This window comes from Bufo bufo, chromosome 2 (assembly GCF_905171765.1).
Source record: "Bufo bufo chromosome 2, aBufBuf1.1, whole genome shotgun sequence".
Classification (NCBI taxonomy): domain Eukaryota; kingdom Metazoa; phylum Chordata; class Amphibia; order Anura; family Bufonidae; genus Bufo; species Bufo bufo.
Window position 1 is genome coordinate 72,735,136 of NC_053390.1, and position 18,686 is coordinate 72,753,821.

The 18,686-nt window shown below is 48.0% G+C and overlaps 1 protein-coding gene across 1 annotated transcript in view; it reads right to left on the reverse strand.

The window, feature by feature from the left end:
• LOC120992313 (von Willebrand factor A domain-containing protein 5A-like) overlaps positions 1–18,686 on the reverse strand; it is a 32,674-nt gene that overhangs the window by 3,532 nt on the left and 10,456 nt on the right. The gene's annotated exons all lie outside the window — the stretch shown is intronic.

The window sequence follows — 18,686 nt, forward strand, 5'->3', positions numbered from 1 at the left end:
AAACTAAGGGATAGGGTGGCAGTTTTGTTGGTACTAGTTTAGGGTACATATGATTTTTGGTTGCTCTATATTACACTTTTTGTGCGGCAAGGTAACAAGAAATAGCTTTTTTGGCACGTTTTTTTTGTTTGTTATTTACAACATTCATCTGACAGGTTAGATCATGTGGTAATTTTATAGAGCAGGTTGTCACGGACGCGGCGATACCTAATATGTATACAATTTTTTTTATTTATGTAAGTTTTATACAATAACTTCATTTTTAAAACCCAAAAAATATTTTAGTGTCTCCATAGTCTAAGAGCCATAGTTTTTTCAGTTTTTGGGCGATTATCTTGAGTAGGGTCTCATTTTTTGCGGGATGAGATGACGGTTTGATTGGCACTATTTTGGGGTGCATATGACTTTTTGATCGCTTGCTATTACACTTTTTGTGACGTAAGATGGCAAAAAATACCTTTTTTTACACCGTTTTTCATTTTTTTTTTTTTACGGTGGTCATCTGAGGGGTTAGGTCATGTGATATTTTTATAGAGCCGGTCGATACGGACGCGGCGATACCTAATATGTATACTTTATTTTTATTTATGTAAGTTTTACACAATGATTTCATTTTTGAAACAAAAAAAATCATGTTTTAGTGTTTCCATAGTCTAAGAGCCATAGTTTTTTCAGTTTTTGGGCGATTATCTTGAGTAGGGTCTCATTTTTTGCGGGATGAGATGACGGTTTGATTAGTACTATTTTGGCGTATATGCGACTTTTTTGATTACTTTTATTACCTTTTTTGGGAAGTAAGGTGGGCAAAATTTCAATTTTCTCATAGTTTTTATTTTTTTATTTTTATGGCGTTCACCATGCGGGGAAAGTAACATGACCGTTTTATAGATCAGGTCGTTACGGACGCGACGATACCTAATATGTGTACTTTATTTTATTTTTTTAATTTTTATTCAGTGATAAATAGTTTTTTTTTTTTATCTTAACTTTTTTCACTTTTTTTTACATTTTTTTGACCCAGACCCACTTGGTTCTTGAAGATCCAGTGGGTCTGATGTCTGTATAATACAGTACAGAACCATATATAGGGCTCTGCACTGTATTTTACTTACTCTTTGTCTGAACAGATCTCTGCTTTTAGCACAGATCTGTTCAGCACCATGGACAGCAGGACGCCTGAGCAGGCATCCTGTTGCCATGGGAACCTTCCCCGTCTGCTCAGAACTTCGCAGACGGGGAAGGGTAAGCACAGGGCTGAGGGGGGCTGTCGGGGGGCTCTCTCCCTCTCCATCGGGGGGCTGCAAAGGCACAGCAGCCCCCCGATGGAGAGGGAGGGAGCTCCCTGACCGATGACAGTTAACTTTTTCCATACAGCGGTCCGTACGGACCACGGTATGGAAAGGGTTAAACGGCTGACATCTGCACAGATGTCAGCCGTTTATACCAGGGTGCCAGCAATGTGCCCGCCTGCCTCCCGCAACGCCCCCACCGCCTGCGACACCCCCCCCCCCGCACCACCCGCCGGCATCAAATCGTGCAGGGGTGCAGGGGGGGGGTGAAAAATATTGATTTTATGCACTCTCAAGTTTCTGATCCCCGCGGCCAGGGCCCGCGGGGATCAGAAACTGCAAAAAGCGCAGCAAACCGCAGGTCTGAATTGACCTGCGGTTTGCTGCGATCGCCGATACGGGGGGGTCAAATGACCCCCCCCCTGCATTGTTACGGGATGCCGGCTGAATGATTTCAGCCGGCATCTCGTTCTGATTAACCCCCGCGGCGCCGGAATTCCGATTTTAAGTCAGGACGTACCGGTACGTCCTGTGTCCTTAAGGACTCAGGAAATAGGGCGTACCGGTATGTCCTATGTCCTTAAGGGGTTAAATATTAATTTATGATAAATATATTTCCAAATACCTTTCATTAGTTATAATAGCTTATTTTGTCTAGGGAGCAATCATTAGGAGAAATAAAATGGCCGCGGTCCAATAAGTGCACACAAAACCTGTCCTAATTACACAGTAGGACAAGTTACTTCAGGGCACTGAGCTAATGAGCTGCCTCATCCTCCTCTCTGCTCTGTTTGTCAGTATACAGCTGATAAGATCTTCAGCTTAATCTCTGTAAGAATAGAGTTCATTAGGAGACATGAAGTACAGAGGGGGGGGGAGGGGGTGGATAACGAGCAGCAGCTATTATATGCAGTCTCCATTGCCACAGCCCACAGTCTGTCCTGTCTGTACTTCATGTCTCCTCATGAACTCCATTCCTACAGAGATTCAGCTGAAGATCTTATCAGCTGTATTCAGGATCATAACCTGTGTCAGGTAGAGCAGAGACGGGGCAGTGTTGTGAAGCAACTTGCCCTGCTGTATGATTAGGACAGATTTTGTGTTTACTAACAGGACAGTAGCCCCTGATGATTGCTCCCTAGACAACATGAGCCTTTATAAATAATGAAAGGTATTTGGGAATATAATGAATATAAAGTAATATTTAAGTATTTTTATTTCCTTAATTCCCGGAGAACCCCTTTAACGTGCAGACTCCATTCAAACAGCATTTCGAAGCTCTTGGTGCCGAGAGGTATTCTATGTATTTTTGGAGTCGATCGGATTTGTAGTTTTCAATAAATTTATGTTTAAAAATGAAAAAGTCCCATAGAAAAGAATGACAGAATTCTGGTATTAATACAGCCCGAACTGCTTAACCTACAGACTCTGTTCAAACTGTGCTTCGAAGCTCTTGACACTGAGAGGTGTGCTAGGAGTTTTTGGAGTCAATTGGGATTGTCTTTTTCTAATAAATTTTAACCACCTCCTGTCGGCCCATAGGATATAAACGTCCGGGAGGTGGTTCTCTATTTCTGAATGGACGTTCCTGAATGTCCATTCAGAAACTGCAGCTGCACACTAATTGTGCAGCTGCAGATCGGGTTGCCGGCTGTCAGTGACAGCAGGGCAACCCTTAGAGAAGGCAGGGACAGTGCCCAGGTGTCCCTGCCTTCTAGATCGCTGTATATATCGCTGTCATGTGATCGCCGGGGCCAGGAGAGTGCAGGAGCTGTGAGGTCTTTCAGAGACCTCGATCAGCCATACACTGAGGCTATACAGCGCTGTATTGCTCTGTACAGCCTCTCTGGGGGGGTGTATTTCTCCTCTGTAACTGGGGCTACTATGTCAGCCCCAGTACAGGAGAAATCAACAGTGAAAAAAAAAAAAAAAGTGAAGTTAAATGTCCCCCAGAGGTCTTGTATGACCTTATGGGGGACGAAAAGTGTAAAATAAAAAAAATAAAGTGTTAAAAAAATGTAAATAAAAAAAAAAGGTTTCACATGTAAAAAAAAAATTCCTCAAGTAGGGAATTAAAAAAAAAAAAAAAAAATTAGAAAAAAATAAATAAAATAGACATATTTGGTATTGCCGCATCCTTGACGGCCGGCTCTATAAATATATCACATGATCGACCTAGTCCTATAAACACCATAAAAATAAGAATAAACGGTGTCAAAAAAAGCCATTTTTGTCACCTTACATCACAGAAAGTGCAACACCAAGTGATCAAAAAGGCGTATGTCCCACAAAATGGTACCAATAAAAACGTCACCTCATCCCGCAACAAATGAGCCCCTACATAAGAATATCTCTCAAAAAATAAAAAATAAACTATAGCTCTCAGAACATGGACACATTAAAACATATTTTTTTTGTTTCAAAAATGCTATTATTGTGTAAAACTTAAATAAATAAGAAAACGGTATCGTAATGCCCGTAACGATCTGCTCTATAAAAATGTCACTTGACCGAAGCACTCAGGTGAACGCTGTAAAAATAAAAAAATAAAAACTGTGCTAAAACAACCGATTTTTTTGTCACCTTGCTCCTTTTCTTCTGTGCCCTGCCGTGTGCCCATACAGCAGTTTATGACCATATGTGGGGTGTTTCTGTAAACTGCAGAATCTGGGTAATAAATATTGAGTTTTGTTTGGCTGTTAACCATCGATGTGTTAAAGAAAAAATTGGATTAAAATGGAAAATCTGCCAAAAAAGTGAAATTTGATCTCCATTTTCCTTTAATTCTTGTGGAACGCCTAAAGGGTTAGCAAAGTTTGTAAAATCGGTTTTAAGTAACTTGAGAGATGTAGTTTCTGCAATGGGGTCATTTATGGGGGGTATCCACTATGTAGCCCCTACAAAGTGACTTCAGACCTGAACTGGTCTTTAAAAAGTGGGTTTTGGCAATTTTCTTAAAAGTTTTAAGAATTGCTTCTAAACTTCTAAGCCTTCTAACGTCCTAAAAAAATAAAATGACATTTCCAAAATGATGCCAACATAAAGTAGACATATGGGGAATGTTAAGTAATAAATATTTTATGAGGTATCACTTTCTGTTTTAAAAGCAGAGAATTTTAGAATATTTTGGGTAAATTTGGGATTTTTTCATAAATAAAGGTGAAATATATTGACTCAAATTTATAACTAGCATGAAGTACAATGTGCCACGAGAAAACAATCTCTGAATGGCTTGGATAAGTAAAAGCGTTCCAAAGTTATTACCACATAAAGTGAGATATGTCAGATTTGCAAAATTAGGCCTGGTCAGGAAGGGGGCAAATGGCCCAGATGTGAAACATAGAAACATATAGAAACATAGAATGTGTCGGCAGATAAGAACCATTTGGCCCATCTAGTCTGCCCAATATACTGAATACTATGGATAGCCCCCGGCCCTTATCTTATATGAAGGATGGCCTTATGCCTATCCCATGCATGCTTAAACCCCTTCACTGTATTTGCAGCTACCACTTCTGCAGGAAGGCTATTCCATGCATCCGCTACTCTCTCAGTAAAGTAATACTTCCTTATATTACTTTTAAACCTTTGCCCCTCTAATTTAAAACTGTGTCCTCTTGTGGTAGTTTTTCTTCTTTGAAGAGAAGTGGTTAATATAATAAAACCCATAGAAACAAATGGCAAAATGTTCAGAGAATCAAATTTTAGCTGCCATGGATGATGTCCCAAGCACAGTCTAACTACCACCCAGTCTCACAGACAGCAAACATGCACAGCCACTCTTCTCTATGACTTTCTTTCTCTCTATCTATCTCTCACACACACATATATATAACTCTTTTCAAGCACTATGTATTTCCTTCAGGAAATGCCAATCTAGTTTAAAATGTATCCTGCAGCAGGACAATGACCCCAAACATACAGCCAATATCATTAAGAACCATTTTCAGCGTAAAGGAAAATCAAGAAGCCCTAGAAGTGATGATGTGGCCCCCACAGAGCCCTGATCCCAAAATCTTTAAGGCCTCATGCACACGACCGTTGTGTGCACCAGTGGCCGTTGTGCCGTCTTCCGTCAATGGGTCCGTGGAAAAATCGGAAAATGCACCATTTTGCAGCCGCATCCGTGATCCGTGTTTCCTGGCCGTGAAAAAAATAGGACCTGTCCTATTTTTTTCACGGCCAACGGTTCACGGACCCATTCAAGTCAATGGGTCCGTGAAAGAACACGGATGCACACAAGATTGACATCCGTGTCCGTGATCCATGGCCGTAGGTTACTTTTTATACAGACGGATCCGAAGATCCGTCTGCATAAAAGCTTTTTCATAGCTGAGTTTTCACTTCGTGAAAACTCAGAACCGACAGTATATTCTAACACAGAGGCGTCCCCATGGTGATGGGGACGCTTCTGGTTAGAATATACTAAAAGAACTGTGTACATGACTGCCCCCTGCTGCCTGGCAGCCCCCCCCCTGTAGTTAACACATTGGTGGCCAGTGGGCCCCCCCCCCCCTGTAGTTAACATATTGGTGGCCAGTGCGGCCGGCCCCCGGCCAGTCCGGCCGGGAGCTCCTCCTACTGGTAAGTGACATGACCTGTCACTTACTAGTAGGAGGAGCTCCCGGCCGGACGCAGACATCGCAGCTCACAGGTAAGTATAATGGTTCTACAAATTGCTAAGTAACCATGGCAACCGGGACAGCAGTAGCGTCCTGGTTGTCATGGTTACCGATCGGAGCCCCAGCGATTAAACTGGGACTCCGATCGGTACTCTCCGCTGCCACCAATGATAGGGGGGGAGATTTTAATTAGGAGGGGGAGGGAGGGGAGAGGGCCCACTGGCCACCAACGAGTTAACTACAGGGGAGGGAGGGGGGCCGGCCGCACTGGCCACCAATGTGTTAACTACAGGGGAGGGAGGGGGGCCCACTGGCCACCAACGAGTTAACTACAGGGGATGCAATTGAAACAGAAAACTGCAGCACTCTCCAGTCTTGATCCTTAATGCTTTATTTTCACCAAAAAATGCGACGTTTCGATCAGTGTGATCCTTCTCAAGCAATCTGATTGCTTGAGAAAGATCACACTGATCGAAACGTTGCATTTTTTGGTGAAAATAAAGCATTAAGGATCAAGGCTGGAGAGTGCTGCAGTTTTCTGTTTCAATTGCATCTGGATTTGGGGAAGCTTAGGACTGGCTTCTGACACAGCGAGCACCACCACAGTAAGGAACAACTTATATTTTTCGTAGTGCTGGCCACCAACTAGTTAACTACAGGGGAGGGAGGGGGGGCCACTGGCCACCAATGAGTTAACTACAGGGGAGGGGGGGGGCGGCCGCACTGGCCACCAATGTGTTAACTACAGGGGGGGAGGGGCTGCACCCTGCTGCCTGGCAGCACCTGCCAGGCAGCAGGGGGCAGTCATGTACACAGTTATTTTAGTATATTCTAACCTGAAGCGTCCCCATCACCATGGGAACGCCTCTGTGTTAGAATATACTGTCGGATTTGAGTTTCACGATGTAACTCAAATCCGACGGTATATTCTAACATAGAGGCGTTCCCATGGTGATGGGGACGCTTCAAGTTAAAATATACCATCGGATTGGAGAAAACTCCGATCCTATGGTATATTAACTCCTGACTTTACATTGAAACTCAATGGGGGACGGATCCGTTTGAAATTGCACCATATTGTGTCAACGTCAAAAGGATCCGTCCCCATTGACTTGCATTGTAATTCAGGACGGATCCGTTTGGCTCCGCACGGCCAGGCGGACACCAAAACGACTTTTTTTTCATGTCCGTGGATCCTCCAAAAATCAAGGAAGACCCACGGACGAAAAAACGGTCACGGATCACGGACCAACGGACCCCGTTTTTGCGGACCGTAAAAAAAAACGGTCGTGTGCATGAGGCCTAAGTTTGTCTGGGATTACGCAAAGAGACAGAAGGATTTGAGTAAGCCTACATCCACAGGAGATCTGTAGTTAGTTCTCCAAGATGATTGGAACAACCTCCTTGCTGAGTTTCTTCAAAACCTGTGTACAAGCGTACTTGGGAGAACTGGTGTTCTTCTAAAGGCAGAGGGTGGTCACACCGAATATTGATTGGATTTAGATTTCTCTTTTCTTCTTTCACCTTGCATTTTGTTAATTGATAAAAATAAACTATTAACATTTCTATTTTTTAAAGCATTCTAAGGCTACTTTCACACTAGCGTTCGGGGCTCCGCTTGTGAGCTCCGTTTGAAGGGTCTCACAAGCGGCCCCGAACGCATCCGTCCAGCTACTAATGCATTCTGAGTGGACGCGGATCCGCTCAGAATGCATCAGTCTGGCAGCGTTCAGCCTCTGCTCCGCTCAGCAGGCGGACACCCGAACGCTGCTTGCAGCGTTCAGGTGTCCGCCTGGCTGTGCGGAGGCAAACGGATCCGTCCAGACTTACAATGTAAGTCAATGGGGACGGATCCGTTTGAAAATTGAGCCATATTGTGTCAACTTCAAACGGATCCGTCCCCCATTGACTTTCAATGTAAAGTCTGGACGGATCCGTCTGAACAACTTTCAGACTTAGAATTTTTTCTAAACTATAATGCAGACGGATCCGTTCAGAACGGATCCAAACGTCTGCATTATAGGAGAGGATCCGTCTGTGCAGACACCAGACGGATCATCTCTGAACGCTAGTCTGAAAGTAGCCTTACTTTGCAGCATTTTCTCACACCTTCTTAAAACCTGTGCATGGTACTGTACAAAAGCAGTAGGGTCTATTTGAAAAGCTGATTTTTCTTTTAATTTTAGGTGCATTGGAGCATAGTAAATGGTTGCAAATTTGGGCATATGTTTTCAGAAAATAAATATATTATTAAATTACAGCAAACTAGACCATATGGCTGGTGTTCCTGCAGCATGTTTTGTCTTATGTTTCAAGTTTCCTGTTGATATCTTCATTTTTTTTATGATTGCCACCATCCATCTTGCTGTTGGTTGCCTCTTCCTTTTGCCTCTCTTGATATTTTACAACATTTTCTCTCCTTTTACATTTTTTTTTTGTTTCACCAAAATTTATGGTTGGATCTAATATTTTAAGAATGGATATGCAGAGAAGCTAACATCTATGGGATCCAGCAGACCCTTGCCTACTGGCTGCCATGAGATGCAGCCAAACAGGGTACACGAGTGGTATCAGATATTACTTTGAGAAGGAGCTTAAAGGAAATAAATTGTTAAATGCTTATTGTTATAGTTTGGTTGGGTCAACTTGGCCATCTTTATACAGCCACAAAATAATTTGGTGGTAAATTGTTCCATCTAAACACAAAAGAAAAAGGAGATTTTTGTATAACTTACCAGTAAAATCTCTTTCTCGCTCTTTATTGGGGGACACAGGAACCGTGGGTATAGCTATGTCCTCTAGGAGGCATTGACACTAGTAAAAGCTTTTAGCTCCTCCCCTGGCAGCTATACCCCCCTCCAGCCTGAAGAGAGAGCTTCAGTTTGTGTACAAGCAGTAGGGGAAGCAAGCCAACCAAGAAAAAACATGGAACACCAACCATGCCAAAAGGATCCAACGGGGTTCAAACCAGTAACTGCTTAACTGTGGTCAAACAACAAAACTGGGTGGGTGCTGTGTCCCCCAATGAAGAGCGAGAAAGAGATTTTACTGGTAAGTTATACAAAAATCTCCTTTTCTCGCCCATATTTATTGGGGGACACAGGAACCATGGGACGTCCAAAAGCAGTCCACAGGGAGGGAAAAACCACAGACCCATGGAAGCAAGCGTCCCGGCAGGCATCTAAAAAACTGCCGCCTGCAAGACCATGCGACCTAAGGCAGCGTCCGCCGATGCATAAGTTTGCACCTGGTAAAATTTGTGAATGTGTGTACGGAGGGCCAGTAGCCGCCTTACACAACTGAGCAGCCGAAGCGCAATTCCTCCGCGCCCAAGATGCGCCCACCTCCCTGGTGGAGTAAGTCGTGACACCTGAGGTCGGAACCCTGCCTCGGGCGCGGTATGCTTCAGCAATTGTAGATAGAATTCGGCGTGCAATTGCCACCTTGGAAGCCGCCAATACCCTTTGAGGACCCTTCGGAATGACAATAAGGGGATCCGCACGGCGGAAGGGACCGGAGGCTGCTAAATAGATCTTCAGAGCTCTGACAACATCCAATGGTGTAACTCCGTTTCCTTAGGGTGAAGGAGATGGGCACAGTGAGGGAGGACAATTTCCTCGTTAATATGGAAGTCAGAGACCCCTTTCGGAAGAAAAGAAGGGACAGGCCAGCGAACCACCTTGACCCTATGAAGAACCAGGAAGAGTTCTCTGCAGAGAACGCCGCCAACTCAGACACCCGTCAGATGGAAGTGATAGCAACCAGAAAAAACTACCTTCCAGGACAGGAGTCGGAGAAACCCCCTAACACGGGCTCCAGGGAAAAACTGGAGCGCTGAGAGGACTAAATTCAGATCCAAGGCAGTAAGGAGGACGGTACGGAGGAACCGTATGAGCTACTCCCTGAAGAAGGTCCTCACAGGCCCCAGGGAACCTGAGAGAACTGGAAAAGGATAGAAGGCGAAGACGCCTGACTCTGCAAGAACTAAGGCCAGACCAAGGTCCAACCCTGATTGAAGAAAGGAAAGGGCCGTGGGGAGAAAAACGAAGTGGCAGAGTACTTCGGCTTCCACAGAAACCCAGGAAGGACCTCCAGGTCCTGAATAGATCCTGGACGATGCAGGCTTGCAGATGACATCCGCCGAAAAAAATCTCTTCGCATAGAATAGAGGTCTTAATAGCCACGCCAGCAAACGAAGAGACCTAAAATACTAATGGAAGACCGGACTCTAAAGGAAGGACATCTCTGAGTGGCAGTGACCAGGATGTCCCCTAGAAGGAGACTAGGTCGGCGTACTACGTGCGACGGCCAATCCCCAGGGCGACTAGGATAGTTGAAATACCCTCCATCCTGATCTTCCGTAGAACTCTGGGTAGGAAGAGGGAGGGGGGAAAACGCAGGGAGGGAGAACCCTTACCCTTGAATCAGGGCGTCCACGCCGCAAGCTTCCAGATTGCTGCTCGGGAGAGAAAGGTGGGAAGCTTCCGAGACAGTCTTGAAGCCATCAAGTCCACGTCCGGGTGACTCCAACGCAGACAGCCCGACTCGAACACCTTCCGCAGTCCAGGAATACAGAAGGGAGAGGCCGGCAGCCGTTTGTTCAAGGGGGAAGAAGAAATAGAAGGGTGTCCCGTACCAGGAATGGAACGTCCATCATCACGTCAAGACGTGACAGCAACCCCGCTCCGTCCAGTGTAGGAGTCTCGCAGTCTACCCTCGGAATGGGCGGTGGGAAGTAAAATCACCAGGAGATGTCTTAAGAGAGGAATATATTATACAGGTAACTCACCCAGGACCAATGTGAGGGATTCACCTGCAGAAGGAGAGATGTGGAACACGCCACATCCCACCAGCCGGGTCCGAACTCTGGAATAGAAGGCCACTAAAGAATACCCCGTGCAAATGCAGATGTAGCCAGGGGTTGAGTGGCTGTGCCAAAAAAACTCCGCCTGAGGAAGCCAAGTAAGGGGAGCCACAACTGTATCGCTAGCCCATACTCCAGCGGAGGAGGGGGCTATACCGCGGGGGCCACCAATTCAGATCTAGAAGAATCGGCCACCTGACAAAAGAGCTGTGCAGTAAGAACCATAGTATGTAGTGGTAATGCAAATACCACTCTCCCAGAAGTAGCTAGCGCCTGCCCCGTCGGCGCAAACTAAAGGGAAGCCGTGAGGCCATCTGTAGGAGCCATGGCACCAAACTGCCCCAGTTGAGAAGAGCTAGCTTTAACACTTTACTTGGAAGGGCTCCGAACAGGAGCAACAGGAAGCTAGCGTCAGGGTAGAACCCACAGCTGAGGGGGACTGCAGAGTCAAAGAATACTCGACTCGATGTAAGCTGCTCCCCAGAATATGCGCAATGGCATATGCACTATGTAGTGATGAGGACAATGTCCTGACCGACTGGAACCGAGGAGGCCCATGGAGAAGGGTGGTCTGTAGGACCCATAAATGTTGCTAGGCAACTCCTCTGAGAGACAGAGGATGGCACAACCATGCTCCAAACTAGTACCGAAGATAAAAAGGATACCAAGTGGAAACAGCGACTGTATCCACTGGCGGCACCCATACACCGCAGGTGCAGAGCACCGGAATCCGCGGGTATCGACTGTTGCCACGCCCCACAGAAGAAGCTAAGGCATCTAGCGCCGTGCCGTAGTTGAACCGTAGTAATCTAAGATGCTTAGGTATTCCCATGGAAGCGGATCACTTGAGGAAGGGGAATGGAACAGGAAACATGGTGATGGGAGGAAGGCTAATGCATACGGCAGGCACAGAACCCAGTGGAGATGCAATGCCGCCACCTACCGAAAGGGGGGATGCATACGTCCAGCACTAACCCAGTGTAACTGTACTTAGACCACCTACCGCAGGGGGCAGAACAGAAGGTAATACTGTATCTGTAGTAGTGCAATTACTCCACCTAAGAAGGGGGTGATGCCTACGACAAGTGCTGCCAGCAGAAGTGGTCATGCTTACGGCAGGAACAGAATGCAACGGTAGAGAGATTACGCATATGGCAAATCCAGCACCCTGTGAGAGTGCAATTACCCGACCAAGGAAGGGGTAATGCCTACAGTAAACACTGTAACCAGTGATAATGCCAGAACGCCACGTATGGAAGAGGCTAATGCATACAGTACGTACTGTACCCAGTGGAATGCAATACCGTCCCCTAAGAAAGGGGAAACGCCTACTGGCGTCACTGAACAGCGCTGAAGCATTTAGTTAACCTTTAATGCCTACGGTAAGTATAGTATGCAGCAGTGGTGCAAATACTCCACCTGAAGGAGGGGGTAATGCAGATGACAAGGACTGCTGGCTACCGTGGACGCAATCTGAAAGACTGCAATGGATTCGAGTGAGAGCCCGAATCACAATATTCCCCCCTTGGACCGAACCTCTCCAGGAATAGAGGGGTGTGTCTAAGCGAGACCCTAGGGAGGAAGGTGGGAGCGCAGTGGTGGCCGAGGAGAAGTTCTGCTCTGGCTCTCTTGAGTGCAGTTCTACCGTTTAGAAGCTTGTCCATGGCAGTTGTAGGCCACGCCGGTAGGAATACATCAACCAAACTACCCAGATGGTGGAGTGGGAACTAGAGGTCCGTCCACTGGAGTGCGTAGGCGGAGCCTTATCAAGCAAACGACCCCGGAGGATGGATGGGAACTTCCAGAGGTTCTCCACTGGATCGCGCAGGTGGAGATGATTAACCAGACGACCCCGGAGGGTGGAATGGGAATTCCAGAGGTTCTGCACCGGATGGCGCTGGTGGAGAATTATCAACCAAACGGCCCCGGAGGACGGATTGGGATCAACCACACGACTCATACTTCGGCTGTCCTCCCTGGATCTGCGCAGGTGGAGGATTATCAACCAACGACCCTGGAGGGTGGATTGGGAACTATGAGAGGTCCTCCTTTGTCCGTATTGGACACGACTGAGGAATGCAATACATCCCTGTAGGGGGGCCCTTATGAACGCGCATCTACCTCGTCCTTTTTTTTTTTAAAGAAAACTAGGATGCCCAAACGACAAGTGGGCAGAGAGGCAGAAAGGGGTTAACTGCTTCAACTTACAGGCACCTTGTACTGAAGACAGAATCCTCAGAATATCTGGAGCTGGCCGCAGGAGGTGGCTGGCCAGAAGGGGTTAAGCTGCCCTGAGGAAGACATTAGTGATGTCAGGGGGGCGGGGCCAAGCGCTTCAGGGGGGAGGGTGAGTGGCGGGAATAATTTGCGCCTGTTATTAACCCCCTAGTGCCCTGACACCTGCGATACTCAGAGGAAAGCCTCGCTGCTCCCTTCCCTGTTTTTCCGCCAGTGCATGCCCCCGCCCCCCGCAGCGGGGGTGGCCGGATCCGCATGTTGCGCACGGCCGACCGGAATCCGTCGGTTGGCCGGGGCGCGGAGGGACCGGAGCAGTACGCCAGCGCCTGCTCCGTCGAAACAACTCTACGACTAACGCAGGCCGACAGGAGAGCTACAGTTTGTTGAACACGCGGGCCGGACCACCGATCGAGCGATAGTTAACCCCCTCCGGAGCGGCGCGCTCTCACTGCAGCGCATCCGCTCCAGGAAGGGGTGGATCATGGCGGTAGTGTCGGGGAGCGGGAGCCTCCTCCGCTCCCCTCTCTGCATGTCTGACCGAGCGCTCCCAGACAGTGGTGCACTCGGTCTCCTGCTTCAGCGCCATTAACCCCCTAGTGCGGCCCATCAACCAGGCGACCCGACATGATTGTAGAGGAGGAGGCAGGGGGGGGGGATAAGGCCAGAGAGTGCCAGCAGGACAACACCCTGAAGATCTGACCTCCATAAGCGAGTGCTTAGCACTCGGATACTGGCGGCACCCCAGCGGTCCCCCTGGATCGTTATCTCCCAGCCAGGCTGTCCCTGATAGTTCCGCCGGTGCCCAACAAGGGAGGGATGGTCATGGGGGGGGAGGGTTAAATATACGGACCTAGTCCAGTGTACTCACCTCATCTTCTCCTCTTCCTGCTGCCATTTTCACCCTTCCTCTGGTCCAGCAGGGTCACCCCTTCAGCTACTGGCACCGTAGTGGCAGGAAGCTGGAAAAGGGGGCTTGGATGGGTGACCCTTCTGCTGGCGGGATGCAGGGGAGCGAGGCTGCCCTGGTCCACCTTGTCTTCTTGTGAGGGAGGAGGCAGCGTGGAAGACCAATGCTGGCGTGCTCCCCCCGGGAGAACAGGGAGGCGAGGCGACCACTGTTTCCCACCTAAAAGAAGAGAAAAAAATAAACTAAAATAAAAAATCTTCAGGAGCTGGAGGTCTTGCCTCCTATTGACACTAGAAAAAACTGAAGCTCTCTCTCCAGGCTGGAGGGGGTATAGCTGCCAGGGGAGGAGCTAACAGCTATTACTAGTGTCAAATGTAGTGTACGGGAACTGTAATACCCGTCACTACCAAAGGGTCACTTGGTGTGCTGTCGTCCCTCCTTAATTATGGGGAAGTTGGTATATGTCAGTTTTATAAAATGTCATGTAATGTATGTGTTTCCCTGTTGCTGTGAAACTTGTATGTGCAGGCCTGCAGGGGTGTCATTCCAGCTTCTAGTCGCTAGAGGGAGCTAGGGAGCCCTAGTTTATATAAGGCCAGTCAGGGAAGTGCAAGGCAGACGGAGTCTAGTGTCTGTAATCTACAGTTGGAGATTAGACAATGTCTGAGACAAGTCCAGGCCTGAAGCCTGTTGTTCAGGAGAGGATTCCCTCCTGAATTCCCATATGCAGAAGCAGGAATACCGTAGACTAAAAGCCTGAGGAACCATTCAGAAGCTGAGAGAGACAGAGGCAAAGATCAGGAAAGCAAGAGGTACTCAGAAAGACAGAGGAGGTACTTATAAAAGCCACAGCCAAGGATATAAAGCCAGAATTAGGTTATTGGGCCTTGGTGAAGATATGCTGTATTCCAGGATCAGACAGAATTAGAGTGCAAGCTCCTGTGCTGCAAGTCCTGTGTTCAACACTCTGTAATTACCCTGCTATAACTGAATTGCCTGCATCGACCGAATTGCAAAATCGACTGTATGCTTAGGAACTGCATTTCCTATATTGTCTCTGCTTGGAAAACTACTAAAGTTGGAGTTCTGTTTTAAGACTACGTTTCCTCCATTTATTCCTGCATCCGCAAACGGCGTGCCACCGTTTACTTGGCACTGGCGTCACGAACTATTCCTTACCTATACCTGCCCTTGCAGAGAGTCAGCCGTACCAGGTTAGTGTCTATTGCACTACATCACCCAGAAACACCTATTGCACACAACTTGAGTACGCTGCACCTCTCTTTTGGCGTTCCACGAACAGGATACGCACGCTTTCTAGTGCAAGAAGCGTGAACTTTGTGCCTTATACAGTTGCCCTGTGACCAAAGTGACAATTTGCCTGTTTTATTCAAGTGGACTTTGTGGACTGAAAATCATACCCAAAGTGTACCAAAAAACTTCTAAAAAGCGCTGTGCAGTGTTGCGCTGCACAGAGGAAGAAAATCGCCGCATTGGAGTGTGGTTTTGTGGACTTTAAACATTCCTGCTTGCTGTCAGTGAATAGACAGCGTTTGCACCTAAAGATGGCCGCTGAGCTTGCTGAATTTACTGCTGCGTCACCTTCATCCCGAAAAGGCGGGAAAAATTGGCGCCTTTCTGAGGAAAAAGCGGGAAGAAGGTCAAGGGCAGGCGCCACGGCTTATCTGGACATTTGCATGTCTGCCAGCATGGACACCGCCTTCCATATACTGGAATACCTGGGGGGCGGCTCCCCAATGCAATGGGAGGAGCTGGCTACTCTAATTGACGCGACCCTATCGCTCTCCTCAGAAGGATCGAGCATGTTGGATTGTGAGCAGAGTGTTGCTGCAGCGTCCGCACCAAGGATTGAAAAGATGACTGACATCGGTGTAGAGCCAGAGGAGGCTCCACCGGCCTACTCTCCAGGACCGGAGCAACCCGCCTGCCGCCCAAGGGAGAAAGAACCCGAGCCCTACTATGGCTCGTGGAGGGATTTTTTCCAACCATCTTTTAAATGGTCCTCCCTGATGGCGGAGATCCGAGAGGCCGCTATAAAGCGGAATACAAAGACTAAAATTGTCTATGAGGGACTAACCAAGACTATACATGAGAAACATACGCACACCCAACCCCGCCTGGAAAGGAGAAAGGGAGTGGTGCTGTCATTTGACAAACCCCGTGGCTACGGGTTTATTCAGGACTATCTAACTGGCAGAGACCTCTATGTAAATCGAAGGTCTGTCAAAAGAGACTACCTCCCTTCGTACCAGCACAGCCTCCGCGAGGGAGAGGAAGTGGAGTACACCCCTGCCGAGAGCCTACGAGGCCCTTATGCGACTGCTGTGACCCGTCCCAAGCGAGCACCTGAGGACTGGGAGGCAGAAGAGAGAGAAGACTACTCTGGCTGCGAGCGGGAACCGGAACGCTCTCCAGAGCCGGCCCATCACGCCTTTCAGGAGCGGAGCTCCTTCATCGGGCCAAATGTCTTCTGGCAGCCAACCGTGTTGGAGAAATGGGTGAGCCCCTATCCTTCCCCCGAGCTGCCTCGTCGGGAGAAGACAATATCTGAGCTGGAGCAGTTAAAAGGACTTAGTGCTACCTTCCAGAACATCCGGATGGGACGGAGACCAGACGCATCGCCAGAACCTGCAGAGGCCGAGTCCGCGTCATCGGGGACTATACCTGCGCCGGCGGCGCCAGCAGAGGACAGCGACTCCGACACAGACAGCATCGGTGAGCAGATCGTCCGGCTGGAGGAGAAGTTGCGGGAGTTGCGCAAGACATACACCGCCAGGATCCAGACACCGCCGAGGAAGGATGAGGTAAGGGTGCCTGTCACCACCCGCCGACCGCCTTCTGTTGCCACCGCTCCGTCAGTGCCCCAGACCGGACCCGCGATTGCCGTAAACTGCTGCACCCAGAGCACCGGACCGCTTGCTGCGGCGGTGCCAAGCACGTCACACCCTGCAGTGATCATGCCAGGGCCGGCACGGTCCATCAGAGGGTTCACCCCTAGGCCTATGGGGCCAATACCTATTAGGGGCCCCTTTACTCTACAGCTGCCCCCTGACACTGTTATGTGGGCCCATCCTCCTGTAGAGGACTACTACAGACGGTACCTGCCAGCGGAGTCAAGTGATTACAATATGCCACTGTGATCAGCCTGCTAGGCCTTTGATTTATTTCTTCTGAAGTTTCATGTTAACCCTTCCAGGACAGGAGTCCTACGTTTCCTGGTCCTTTGTTGCGGCTGCCAGTTTGTCCACGGCTCAGTGGTGGGTGTTGACCACTGAAATCACCAAAGTCAGCAAGGCCAGGCTTGTTTCCAGGACCTCCTGCCTGCTTTTGCTACCCACGCCAAGTTGTGCCTGTTCCTTTGTTGCACCTTTTACCCTTCACCCCCTTTTCAGGTTGATCAGGGGTATTACAGCACTTGTCTTTGCTGTCCGTTTGTTGTGCAACTTCATACTAAGGAACCGTGCCCGGAGACAGACTCAAAAGTACCTGAGCCTCTGAGATTCTTACTCTTTTAAAAGTATTGTGCCCAGAGATGGACTCCACCGCATGAGAGCCTCTGTGATTTAATAAGAAATGACCTGGGTACGGACTCATGTTTGTTATTTGAGCCTCCAAGAACTTTTATACCGTTTTCTACTGTTTTATCATGGACTTATTCATTGTCATGGACTATCCTGGTTATAATGTTACGCTGTACCAGGTCAGCGCCCCCGTTCCATTCATTATCCTGAGAGAAGAAAACGACGCCCCTTGTCACTACCCTTCACCTTTGCCAATTGGACCTGATGTAAATGTAAATGCAGATGAATTACATGTATGTATGCCTGCATGTCTCTATTTTCTATTTCAGGTAGAGATTCCAGTTGGGCGACCCATGATGGAGTACGAGGTCGTACTCAGCTTAAAGCAGTGGGGTATGTAGTGTACGGGAACTGTAATACCCGTCACTACCAAAGGGTCACTTGGTGTGCTGTCGTCCCTCCTTAATTATGGGGAAGTTGGTATATGTCAGTTTTATAAAATGTCATGTAATGTATGTGTTTCCCTGTTGCTGTGAAACTTGTATGTGCAGGCCTGCAGGGGTGTCATTCCAGCTTCTAGTCGCTAGAGGGAGCTAGGGAGCCCTAGTTTATATAAGGCCAGTCAGGGAAGTGCAAGGCAGACGGAGTCTAGTGTCTGTAATCTACAGTTGGAGATTAGACAATGTCTGAGACAAGTCCAGGCCTGAAGCCTGTTGTTCAGGAGAGGATTCCCTCCTGAATTCCCATATGCAGAAGCAGGAATACCGTAGACTAAAAGCCTGAGGAACCATTCAGAAGCTGAGAGAGACAGAGGCAAAGATCAGGAAAGCAAGAGGTACTCAGAAAGACAGAGGAGGTACTTATAAAAGCCACAGCCAAGGATATAAAGCCAGAATTAGGTTATTGGGCCTTGGTGAAGATATGCTGTATTCCAGGATCAGACAGAATTAGAGTGCAAGCTCCTGTGCTGCAAGTCCTGTGTTCAACACTCTGTAATTACCCTGCTATAACTGAATTGCCTGCATCGACCGAATTGCAAAATCGACTGTATGCTTAGGAACTGCATTTCCTATATTGTCTCTGCTTGGAAAACTACTAAAGTTGGAGTTCTGTTTTAAGACTACGTTTCCTCCATTTATTCCTGCATCCGCAAACGGCGTGCCACCGTTTACTTGGCACTGGCGTCACGAACTATTCCTTACCTATACCTGCCCTTGCAGAGAG